This window comes from Poromitra crassiceps, assembly GCF_964638095.1.
Source record: "Poromitra crassiceps genome assembly, chromosome: 15".
Taxonomy (NCBI): domain Eukaryota; kingdom Metazoa; phylum Chordata; class Actinopteri; order Beryciformes; family Melamphaidae; genus Poromitra; species Poromitra crassiceps.
The window spans coordinates 792,415-805,382 of NC_139634.1; the positions used below are offsets into that span (position 1 = coordinate 792,415).

Sequence of the window (12,968 nt, forward strand, 5' to 3'; positions counted from 1 at the left end):
AAGGCTGGTATCTACCGGTTTGTCTGAATGTCTATTTTCTGCTAAATGGACATCTACGTTTAAATGGACATGAGTATCCTGGTTATTGTCGGGGTTTTGAAGTATCCCACTTTTGTGTTTGCTCATGTAAACATCATTTACAGACAAACAGACTACAGGAGGAAGACCTATTCAAGTCTGTAGTAGACAGACTACAGGAGGAAGACCTATTCAAGTCTGTAGTAGACAGACTACAGGAGGAAGACTCAAGTCTGTAGTAGACAGACTACAGGAGGAAGACCTATTCAAGTCAGTAGTAGACAGACTACAGGAGGAAGACCTATTCAAGTCTGTAGTAGACAGACTACAGGAGGAAGACCTATTCAAGTCTGTAGTAGACAGACTACAGGAGGAAGACCTATTCAAGTCTGTAGTAGACAGACTACAGGAGGATAACCTATTCAAGTCTGTAGTAGACAGACTACAGGAGGAATACCTATTCAAGTCTGTAGTAGACAGACTACAGGAGGAAGACCTATTCAAGTCTGTAGTAGACAGACTACAGGAGGAAGACCTATTCAAGTCTGTAGTAGACAGACTACAGGAGGATAACCTATTCAAGTCTGTAGTAGACAGACTACAGGAGGAAGACCTATTCAAGTCTAGTAGACAGACTACAGGAGGAAGACCTATTCAAGTCTGTAGTAGACAGACTACAGGAGGAAGACCTATTCAAGTCTGTAGTAGACAGACTACAGGAGGATAGCCTATTCAAGTCTGTAGTAGACAGACTACAGGAGGAAGACGTATTCAAGTCTGTAGTAGACGGACTACGGAGGTGTTGTGACTAAAATGAAGGAAAGAAGGACCGTGCAAACGGATACAGACCACCGTGACAACGGAATCCAAGGGAATCCCACAGCGTCTTGGCCCAAAAAAGGTGAATGACGTGAAACACAACCAATACAAGTGAAATTTGTGTTGTAAAGATCACAGACGCCTGTGCTGCGATTATTTCACCTACTTTAGTGAGACTGTGATGAATTTGAGGGGGTTTGAGCCCATCTTGAAGGGTCTAAAATCACCAATATATCATTGCATTTTACACCGAGAATCAAAGGAATGACAGTAATTTCGTTTATTTTTGCAGAAGTAAACTTGACGTAATGTAGCCATCTCAACTCAAAACTCTCGCTCACTCTCTGCCCCCTCTCCTTATCTCTCTCATCTATCTCTCTCTCTCTCTCTCTCTCTCTCTGCAGACTCTGTGAGGCTGGTGAATAGTACTAGTCTGTGCTCAGGCAGACTGGAGGTGAAGTCTAATGAGTCGTGGTCCTCAGTGTGTGAAGCTGATTTTGACCAGCAGGATGCAGAGGTGGTTTGTAGGGAGCTTGACTGTGGGGCTCCTTCAGTCCTCCAGGGGGCGCTCTATGGAGAAATGGAGTCTCCAATGTGGACCAAAGAGTTCCAGTGTAAAGGCAATGAGTCTGTTCTCCTGGACTGTGGAAGCACAGGCTCAGCTAGAAACACCTGCTCACCTGGGAAAGCTGTTGGACTCACCTGCTCAGGTAGAAGAGGAGGTGCAGCTTGTATTTGGCTTAATTTCTGTTCTATTCAAAGTGACTATACTTCTCTTACTAATGACTCTCTTGTCTCTGTTCAGAGCCTGATGATGTCAGGTTGGTGGAAGGAGCCAGCCGGTGTGCTGGTGGACTGAAGATTAAAACATCTAATGGAGACTGGAAAACAGTGCATAATGAGAGCTCTAAGTGGAACCTGAAGTCAGCAGCTGTAGTGTGCAGACAGCTGGCATGTGGCTCTGCTGTTTCAACACAATGGAGAAAGTATAACTCATCAAGATCTTTCACGGCAACGGAAAATGATGATTCAATGGCGATTCATTCTCACTGTGATGGGTCTGAGTCTGCACTGAGGGAGTGTTCCACAAAGTCACAATCATATAATAGCTCTTCCAGCCTGGAGCTGATCTGCTCAGGTAATACTGAACAGTGACATCACACCCTCAGCTGCTCCCACAGTGACAGGCTGCTCTCTGACTCCTCTGTGTTACAATGTAGCAGTTCTCTGTATTACAATGCAGCAGTTCTCTGTATTACAATGTAGCAGTTCTCTGTATTACAATGTAGCAGTTCTCTGTATTACATATGAATGTAGCAGTTATCTGTCTTACATGTAGCCTCTCTCTGTCTTGTACGGTGGCTGCTTACAGACAAACCGTTATCTTTCAACCATCAACATTCATCACTTTGGTTCAGCCAATCATCTCCCTCTCTGTTTACAGACCTGCTGGTTCAGCCAATCATCTCCCTCTCTTCCTCCATGGACGGGGTCTCCAAGGCCCAGCAGCAGGGGTTTCAGGTGTTCAGGGGCTCCAGCTTCACCATCAGCTGCTCCATCCAGCCACAATACCCAGGAGGCTCCTTCCACCTCACCTCCAGCAACACAGCACATGACTACATCCTGCCAGCTGTCAATCACTCTGCCTCTCAGACAGCAGACAACCACACCCAGCCAGCTGTCAATCACTCTGCCTCCCACACAGCAGACAACCACACCCAGCCAGCTGTCAATCACTCTGCCCTCAACCACACCCAGCCACCTGGCAATCTCACTGCCCACTTCCTGTTTCCTGCTGCAAGCCACGCCCACCAAGGGATCTACAGCTGTGTTTATCACATCTATATTTTCTCTCATAACTTCTCCTCTGAGAGCCAGCCCCTCTCTCTTACTGTCTCAGGTAACCTGACGGAGATTATTCCAGTTTTTGCGCTTATTCTGAAAATGACAATATTCCACAAATAGTCCTGTTTACATGCAGCAGTGCATACTGCCATTACTGTAACATAAAATGTTCCCATGATGTAATACGTCCTACGGCTACGGTCATTCATGCATTCACTCACTCATCTTAATCTGTCCCCCAATGGCTGTTAGGGTGCATGAACATAGCTACACACTATAGGGGTGTAAAAATACGCATATTTGTACCATATTCGTACCGAAACCATACAGAACGGTGGAGCTGTACCAAATTTTGAAAAAATAAAAAATAAATCCAAAAAAGTTCAAACAAAAAGTTACCATCTAACAATTTTAGAGCCGTTATTGTTAAACTGTAACGTTTTTGGCTGTGGACCAATTTTTCGATTTTTTCAACCAGAAGTAGCTGTATTATCCCAGTTTGGAAAAATGATGACATAATGAGTGCTGTCCCATTTCATAGCCTTGCATTCCCTATTTGCCTTTTTTTTCCAAAGAATGATTGAAAAACTAACATCTTTCAATTAGATTTGTTTTGGTGCTGATCCGACACACATGATGCACACACATACACACAATGCCAAAATCAGCCATTTCCGATATTTAACCAATACATTTGTGCATCACTAAGGGCAACACAAGCTTTATGTTTAATGGTAGCTGTTCTCATGATGTCAGCGGATCTGATGAGATGTTTCTGTTTCAGCGTCTCCAGCAGATCTCATCGTCAGACATGTTGTCCCGCTGCTGACTGTGCTGTTGGTCGTCACTGGCCTCTGTTTCTACTGCAAGGTACTGAACATCTTTACTCAGTAGACGATTTGTTAAATGAAACAGTTAGACTGTACAATTTTAGCTAGAAGAGAGGTGTGATCCAGTAACAGCTGCTGTCATGTCTCTCCAGGCCAGAAGGAGGCACATGCCAGGAAGAGAGAACATTGAGCTGGTTTATTATAACTTTGATGATTCCAGTGCTGATTGTGAAGAAGAATGAGACACAAGAGTCACACATGTATTCATCAGGGTCCAATTCAGAAACTGAAGAAAAGAAAAAATTCTGCTTTTGTGCATCCATTGTTAATTGTGGGGTTTGGATGTACTGAACCTCTTTAATAGCCAGACATGTCTCAGACAAATGTATGACTGTTTATACAATGCAATCTGCATACAATTTTCAGCAATCTCTTAAAAAACAAAAAAAATAACTTCATGATGTTCGGCCATCGTGCAGACTCCTCTGCTCAGAGACCCCGCGCCCCCCCCCCCCCCCCGTGACCCTCTCCACATCAAGACAGAGAGTCAATAACCAAGAGAAAATTGAACTTGAAAGAGCTATAAAAAGTTTGCATGATTGGCAAAATACTTACGTAGAAAAAATAAAAAACAAAAAACTGCACATCAATGAGCTAGAAATGATATCAGAGGGTCCCATACCCTCTCAAAATCTTCTGCCCTTCCTCTACTGATATAAGTCAGGCGTTCTAGCGCCATACAGGCTGCCATCTCCCTCTTCCAAACTTGTATTGATGGTATTTCCATTTTTTTCCAGGACAGAGCTATCATCCTCCTGGCCTGCAGCAGTCCAAAATCTATCAAAGTCCTCTGCTTTGAGTTACCAATAAAATTAACTGGAAAAATACCTAAAACACATAATTTTGCTTGACGTGGGACCTCAACTTATCGTCTGAACAACACTCTCCCAGTATTTTTGTAGCTTCGGACAGTCCCATACACAATGAAATAGAGTACCCTTTCCAACAAAGCATTTACTACAGGTATCAGGAATATTAGGGGACCAACGATTCAGTGTAACAGGGGTAATATAAGTTCTCATCAGCCACTTATATTGTAGAAGCCTCATTCTTGTATTAATGGATTGTTTTTGGGCTTTTTCACATGCCTCCTCCCAATCAGCTTCATCTATGTCCCCTTGAACATCTACTCTCCATGCCTCTAACCTGTCGATAGTAGATTCCTTATCATATGACATCAGATCTGTGTAGAAGAAAGAAACATGCTTCCTTCCCTCTGGGGGCAGAAGTGTGAGATTTTCGATATGAGACAATAATGGTTCAGACGTTATATCTTTATGTTTTGTTAGTATGAAGTGTCTCAGCTGCAGGTATTTGTAGAAATGTTTTTGAGGAATATGATATTTCTGGCATAACTGTTCAAATGTAAGAAGTTTACCCTTCACATAAAGGTCTCCTATATTCTGCACACCTCTGTCTGCCCAGATTCTGAAAGCACCATCTGCCCTCCCTGCCCTGAAGAGCATGTTACCCCATATGGGGGAGAGGCGAGAAATGGGAGGAGTATCCCCAATATGTTGATGTGCTTTGAACCAGATGTCAATAGTATTCTTGAGGAAAGGGTTCTCTGTTGATTTTTTCAATTGTTTTGGGTCTGCCGAGTAAAAGTACAGCTTTAATGGAAGGTTTGGTACAGATGTCTGCTCAATATCCGTCCAGGCTGCAAGCCTCTTTTGAAAAATAAAACATTGCAGAACGTAACTGAGCCGACCAGTAATACAACTTAAAATTCGGAAGTCGAAGTCCACCCCCTTTCATAAGGCAGGTACAGTAGTCCAAGTCTTAATCTCGATTTCTTGTTATTCCAAATAAATTTACTAAGGATACTATTAAGCTCGGTAAAAAAAGATTTTGGGGAGGTACGGTGGTGCAGTGGTAAGCACTATCGCCTCACAGCTCGAAGGTCGTGGGTTCGATTCCCACCTGGGACGATGTGAACGCTGAAGGAATGCGTGCCCGTCCGCATGTCCTCGAGTGCCCACCGCCCGGGTGGGGTCGTCAAAAGGGCCTTTCTGTGTGGAGTTTGCATGTTCTCCCCGTGCCTCCCGGGGGTTTCCTTCATATAGGAACCCCCTTCACAAAAACATGCAATACCCTGGTTGCTAATGTGGTTCCTCCTCTGGTCGTTAAGGGCGCCTGTTCAGAGGGAGGGGAACTGGTTGGAATAGCGTGAACCTCCCACGTGCTATGTCCTACCGGTGAAGCTTCCTCTGTCAGGTGAAAAGAAGCGGCTGGCTGACTGCCCATGTCTCGGAGGAAGCATGGAGCCAGTCTCGGCTCTCCCCAGATCGGCAGAGGATGAAGTAGCAACCAGGACAGAGAAATCAAATGAGCACTAACGGGGGATAAAATGGGATAAAAAATCGGGAAAAAATATATTAAAAAAAAAAAAAAAAAAAAAAAAAAAAAAAAAAAAAAAAAAAAAAAAAGATTTTGGAAGTGGGAGAGGGAGCGACTGAAATAAATATAAAAATTTGGGTAATATATTCATCTTAATCATGTTAATACGGCCAATCATTGATATGGGCATTGTCATCCATCTATCCAATGTTTCTTTCACTTTGCTCACCAGTGGGTCATAGTTTGTTGGGACGATTGTTTTAATTTCAGGGGTAATTCTGACACCAAGATAGGTAAACCCTTCCTTTACATTAATAAATTGAGTTTGTATGACTGGGTTCAATCTTTCTTCTTTGGTCAACAGTATTTTTACTGAACTTAATGTTTTACAGGTTGGCCTTCAGAGAAACTTTGATTTTTAGACAGCCTGAAGATCTGAGGCTGGTGAGCTTGTTTCTCTGTGTAAATCTCTGTACAATAGATCATTATGTGCTTCAGATGTATTGAGTTAGATGTGTGAGTTTAGATCAATATAGATCATGATGGGCTTCAGATGTATTGAGGTAGATGTGTGAGCTTATGTTGAGATGTGTGAAGCTTCAGTCAGCAGACTTGGGGAGGAAAAGCAAAGCTGTGAGAAGATTTTAAAAAGTCTTATCGTTTATCATTCCCAACATGTCCTATGATGAATATTTTTCAGGACCTCTTGGCACAACACATTCTCACTCCAAACTTATCTCACAGAACCGCTTTGTCAGGCACCTTTGGCGACCTCGGTAATGCTCTGCGGAGCCTAGAGCATTTTATGGGGTGCAGGCAAAGCTCGTCATCCACAACGAGTTGAGGATGGTGTACCACCTAGGGGGTGGGGGGGGGACTTACGTTTAGGCATTGGGTAGGTGCTCTTTAGGTTGAGGCATTGGGTGAGTGTGGTTAGGGGGTGGGTCCTGGGTGGTACTACCGTATTTCTCAGCTCATTCTGGATGATGAGCATGAGGGCGTGCTTGACCTTTGCCTGAACCCACAGGAGCAGAGTGTTTTTTAACGGTCCACCTGTGCTGCATTCCATAAAAGCAGGGCTCTGAGACGAGTTCAGAGTGAGAATGAGCTGCTTTGCTTCTCTTCTTGATGCACAGGGGCCCTTAACGACATTTCTCGACGCCACAGGTTTTATCCTCTGTCACGTACATTCCTCTGCCGTCAGTTCATTTTAAAATGTTGCTGCGTTGGTTAAGTTCAGGCAACTAAAACAACTTGGTTGGTTTTAGGCAACTCATTTATAACAACTTGGCTGTTACACGCCATGCCCGGCTTCTCTGAATGTCGCACTCCCGTGGCGTCGATTTCAGACACGAGTTCTGTTTTATTGAACACATGACAGATACAAAGAAACAAGGCACTGCTTTGATACATCTCAACGTTCAGTTCCAGGTTGAGCCTCAGTATAGTGACACAGAGGGACTTGACAACATAGGACACACAGGAGAGAGAGAGAGAGAGAGAGAGAGAGAGAGAGAGAGAGAGAGAGAGAGAGAGAGAGAGAGAGAGAGAGAGAGAGAGAGAGAGGTCTGCTGGTTTTGGTCCCAGCCAGACCTGGATAAGACTGTTAGCTAAATGCTGAACACATCGAACACTCATTTGTATATTGCTTTATTTTGTTCTTATTCATTTTATTACTTACTTATGACTTACTTACTAGCTACTTACTTATCATGTTATGTACTGTAAACATTTTCATTTTTGTTCTTTGTAAACCCCAAAAAACCTGAATAAAGAGAAAAAGTGTTTGAGGCAAAGGAAGTGTCCATCCTTCTGAGTGTGTCCCAGCCTTTCTGCAGCAGAGGAAGTCAGTCTGTTTCTGTACAGCTCTGCCTTCTGATTCCCATTGGTTTCAATTCAGCACAGCAACCATGTTTTTACAGTGTGGTGATTCTCATTGGTTTCAATGCAGCGGCCGACAGCCATATTTTTACAGTGAGGTGATTCTCATTGGTTTCAATGCAGCAGGGCAGCCATGTTTTTACAGTGTGGTGATTCCCTTTTGTTTTCAATGCAGCGGCCGACAGCCATATTTTTACAGTGAGGTGATTCTCATTGGTTTCAATGTAGCACAGCAGCCATGTTTTTACAGTGTCGTGATTATCATTGGTTTCAATGTAGCACAGCAGCCATGTTTTTACAGTGTGGTGATTCTCATTGGTTTCAATGTAGCACAGCAGCCATGTTTTTACAGTGTGGTGATTCTCATTGGTTTCAATGCAGCATGACAGGGGCGGACTGCGTCAGGCCACTCACTGAACAGCAGGCCAGTATGTAAGTGTTCCTAGTTGCACGGATAGCAGGCAGGCTGCAGGCAGCCAGGCAGGCAGGAATGAGTTAACTTGTCAGTCAGACGCTGCTCAGACCCCAGCGCGGGTGGGCAGGGCTTGCTGTTCAAAGTGCCAAAATGGAGATTATATTGAAAGTTTTAGCAGATAGCCATTTCCTTCAATCACAGCATATCACACCTAACCATGTTTAGTCAAGTCATGTTTTCTGAGTATTTCAACTTGATGCAATGCAAGGATGCTAATTCATCTAAGATCTAAATCACAATGGGAGTGAGCATTCGTGTGTTATTGTTGAAATCATGTGCCTGACGGCCAATGACTGGTTCTCTGCATAAACAGCCATCAGGGTATTGTGATTATAAAGAGGGCAAAGAAAGCAATTTTCATCTTTTTTGTCCTGGACGTCTGTGTCTCAATGGCTGATCACCAATACGTGCACAAAAATAGCCACCACCAGGGTATTGTGACACAAAGAGGACAATTAACATGAAATGTCACTTTCAAATGGCATCTGGATCACAGTACACCTGCTCTGCATTCTCTATCAGTGAGTAAACTTTCTACCACTTAAATCAGGTGTGATAAACTAATTTTTGTCCATGGACCACATAACACACCCAAAATATCATTATAATCATATCAAACCTGTCTGTACATGTATGTGCACTACAATTGACAGTAGCTATGCCGTCTTCTTTGGTGTGTGATTATGTTCAAAGTCACATTTGAAAGACCAGATTAAAATCATGCATTTTCAAAACTTTCAATATTATGCAAATGTTTGTCATCATTGTTTTAGGCGGTAAGTCTAAAGATGCAAAATACCTGCCTAAACCACAGTACTGTAAAACTGTAAAGGGAATAACATAACACATTTCGAGTTAAATGTCTCCATTTTTAATATCAAATCCTTGCATCAACATGGCAATAGCACAAAAGATTAAAAAAAATAACACTATGTGCATGTACAAGGCAGGGCATAGACCAAAAACAAAACTAAAAACAACTCAAATCCAGGGTAGTGAATTCCACATCGATACTGTATCAAGTAAAAAAAAAAAGATCTATAGATTGTGCACTATGTACATATACATCGCAGGGCATAGACCAAAAAAAAGAGGTCCAACTTGGAACAAGCATTGCACATCGACACTGTACAGATCCATTCAAAAAAATATATATATTAGTTTTTCCCCATAATTCCTTTCAAAAAGTGAAACTTTCATAGATTATAGATTAATTACACACAAAGTAAAATATGTATAGCCTTTATTTGTTTAATTTTTCATAATTTTGGCCTACACCTCCACAAAACCCCCAAAACAGTATTTCAAGAAATTATTATAGTGTGAAGAAAATCAGCAGTTACTTCTCAGTTATGACTGACGCCAGCCTCAGGCCACTCCCTCTGAATTTTTTGGAAAGGATCTGTATATGCAGCACAGATACAAAAAAAAACACTCTATAGATTGTGCACTATGTACATAGACATTGCAGGGAATAGACCCCCCAAAACAGTTAAATAAAAGGTACAATTAAACAACAAGCAGCACAGGGGGAAACAAAATATTTATATAGAGTGTGCCCCAAAACTATAGGTCGGTTGAGGTAGTGTGGGTCAAAACCAACCATTTTGCCCCAAAACCCGCCCCTAATTATTGGCTAATTGACTCAATTTGATTAGCCTACTCCAGGCCTAATTTGTTGAATGGACCTTAATATGTTACCATTTTACATAGGATTACGTAGGATTGCTGTTTTTAAAGAATATGTGAGTTCCTTAGAATTCACAGAAGTCACAGTTAGAAATCACATTTCCCTTTGGCCCCTTGAAAACCACAGCTGTGCTCGCACAGCTGCGCTCGGCTCGCTTAAAGTAGGTGAGCCCCCCAGAAGAGACTTCCTGCTGAAAACCACTGCTCGCTTATCAGCGAGAGCCAGACGTAAAGAAGCGAGGGTGCTGCTAAATGTGTTCATGCCTTGACGGTAAATGTCAGAAAAACGACAAGGCATACTTTTCAAAGATGGAACAACCACCTGACATTTTTAACGGTAAAACGCTGACTGCTACGATCACAGGAAACAGTACTTAGGACATATACTCACATATGACTTTAGTAACTGTAATCTGATATTGTATTGCTGCATCACCCAATGTAAAGAAACACCCACACAGGAGGAAATAGTGGGTTTTGATAAAAGCAGATTTAAAAAATAACTTCAGGTCAGGCAGTCATCCTTGCAATGTAGACAGCATTAAAGCACAAGGCATTAAGACAAAGCCATATAAGCCTGCGAGACAGCAGGGACAGCAAGACAAAAAGCAGGCTAAATGGTAATACAAAAAAGGGGACAGAGAGATTTGACAATGCTGTATGTGGCCAGGCCGTAGCTAGGCCAAAATTCACCTTACTGGTTCAGAGGTGAACTGCCCTTTTAATACTCAAAACCAGGTTAAAGCACACAGATCCTATGACACAAGTGACTACAAAAGATGGACTGAGACAAGATGTTTCCCCCAAGATTACAATATTTATTCAATACACAAAACAAGTTAAAAGAACAGTTTTATTATTCTAACCATTAAAAAGCTAAAAAGGCATGTATAAAAATATACTTCTCAAAATGACAAAGTGCTTAAATGGATGGGCCGTGGCCGCAAGCAGTGGAGGGGGGAATAGGCTATAGGGATAGAGCACTCACCACGCCCGGCGCCCCCACACACACACAACGCACACAGCAAGGTGGGAAAAATCAATAGGGGATAATAATCCAAAGTAAAACGTGCAAAATGATCACACACCACACAGGGGAGGAGTGCGGAACACCGGGGAGGTGGGGCGCTCTATCTCCAAACACACCACCAACGGGACGGCCACGCTCCAATCCTACAATGTCCTCTCATACACAGCGAGAGGGAGAAAGAGAAGGCAGTCAGTTCTTGGGGGAAACTCAAGGGTAACAGGTCCAACAGCAGGGCTAAAACACAACTGAATGAACCAAATACAAAATAAATAAACAGAACAAAACAAAACAGCAGTGGCAGTCAGTGTCTATAAGGAAACAGATTACATTAATCACACACTGCGAAGCATCAAATTACATTGAATAGATAAAAGGCCACAGGTTTTACCTCTGTGGGCAGCTCTCGACAAGGACTTGGATGGAGGGGTCGCTATCAGCGGGGCCTAGGCAGATGGAACAACAGGTTACACAGGGCAACATTTCTTGAACTGCTGCACCAGAAATCAAACCTACCAAGAAGCACGAAGCCTAACCATATGTCCGGTCACACCGGGGGGGGGGGAGAAGGACAGTGGCCTACTCCTAAGCATGAGAGACAAGAGGGTGAGAAGATAGCCACTAACTGCTAACCTACAGCATAAGGGGCTGTAAGCACAAAACAAAATGTGCACCTACCCGCAATGCAGCTAACCGTCTCGAAGGGGAGCCCAAAAGGAAATACGCAGCCTGCTAGGGCGGCTTTATAGCAAGCAACCAATTGGAAACCAGGAAGTGGGTGGTGCCAAGGCCAGACTACTCCTGTACGGCAGCCCAAGAGGGACAGTCTGCCGGCTACATTCTACCCCGGGGTCCTTGAATTGGCGGCCCGACAATTTATTAAAACCAGGGTCTAAAATGAGCAGGGGTGAGACTATTCATGACAAATATCTGGGAAGTTGTAGCCCCATTTGACATACTTCCTACTGCTACTGGCAAATGGTGGGGGTTAGAGTGTCTGCCGGCTGTCTCACGGGTTGACCTTCTCACCACCTCTGGACGGGAGGCTGGACAGGAGCTGCCGCTGGTAGAGGCCACAGGCGAAGCTGGCGCAGATGTTGCAGGGTGGGGCAATGGGTCCCCTTCAGGTGGAGTCTGGACTCCAGCAGGCCGGCGTTCCATCACTCCAGGTGTATGTTCAACCACCACCCACAGGCCACGCTCCTCAGTGCCAGGGGTTGTCATAGTTGGAATAGGTGCAGCTACAGGAACAGAGGGGTCAACAGGGACAGGTGCAGGTTTAATCATTGAGCGATGGACATGACGTACCTCTGTCAGTCTATGGAGTGGTGCGACGGCATACACTGCACCTCCTTGCTCGGGGGGTTTCACCACCCGGAAAACTTGGGGTGCCCAAGCGTCCTGGATTTTATTCCTTCCTCTATGAGAGTGGTCCCGGAGGTTGTCCTGCTGGTAACACCTGCTCCTGGACGTGATGATCAGCCTTCTCCTTCCTCCGTGCTGTGGCCTGTTTCATCTTCTCACGGGCATTCTCCACTGCCACCTGCAGTCGTCGCTGGTGCTCCCGGACCCAGTTGCAGACTTCGCCAGGGACGGGCTCTCTCACGTTGCCCAACAGGAAGTCTACCGGCAGCTGCGGTTCACGGCCAAACATCAACAGGAAGGGGGACTGCCCTGTGGTCTGGTGGGGCGTGGTGTTATAGCTGAACAGGACCTGTTGGAGATATTCTAGCCATCAGTGCTTCTGCTCTGCGGACAGGGTGCGAAGAAGGTCATGAAGGGTCCTGGTGAAGCGTTCGCACTGGCCATTACCTTGAGGATGATAAGGGGTGGTTCTAGACTTCTTAATGCCGTACAGGTCACACAAGTGCTGGATTATCGTGCTTTCAAAACTGCGTCCCTGGTCGGAGTGCAGGCGAGCTGGGACCCCATATTTGTAGAACCACTCCTTGGTGAGCACATCCGCCACCGTAGAGGCCCGCTG

At 44.2% G+C, this 12,968-nt stretch overlaps 1 long non-coding RNA gene across 1 annotated transcript; it reads left to right on the plus strand.

Annotated features, from left to right (window-relative positions):
• Nucleotides 1-2,600: 2,600 nt before the first annotated feature.
• LOC310790367 lies at nucleotides 2,601-3,786 on the plus strand. Its single transcript, XR_014553375.1, has 3 exons — nucleotides 2,601-2,737; nucleotides 3,467-3,552; nucleotides 3,665-3,786. It is a non-coding gene; the product is annotated as an uncharacterized lncRNA (long non-coding RNA).
• The last annotated feature ends 9,182 nt before the right edge of the window (nucleotides 3,787-12,968 follow it).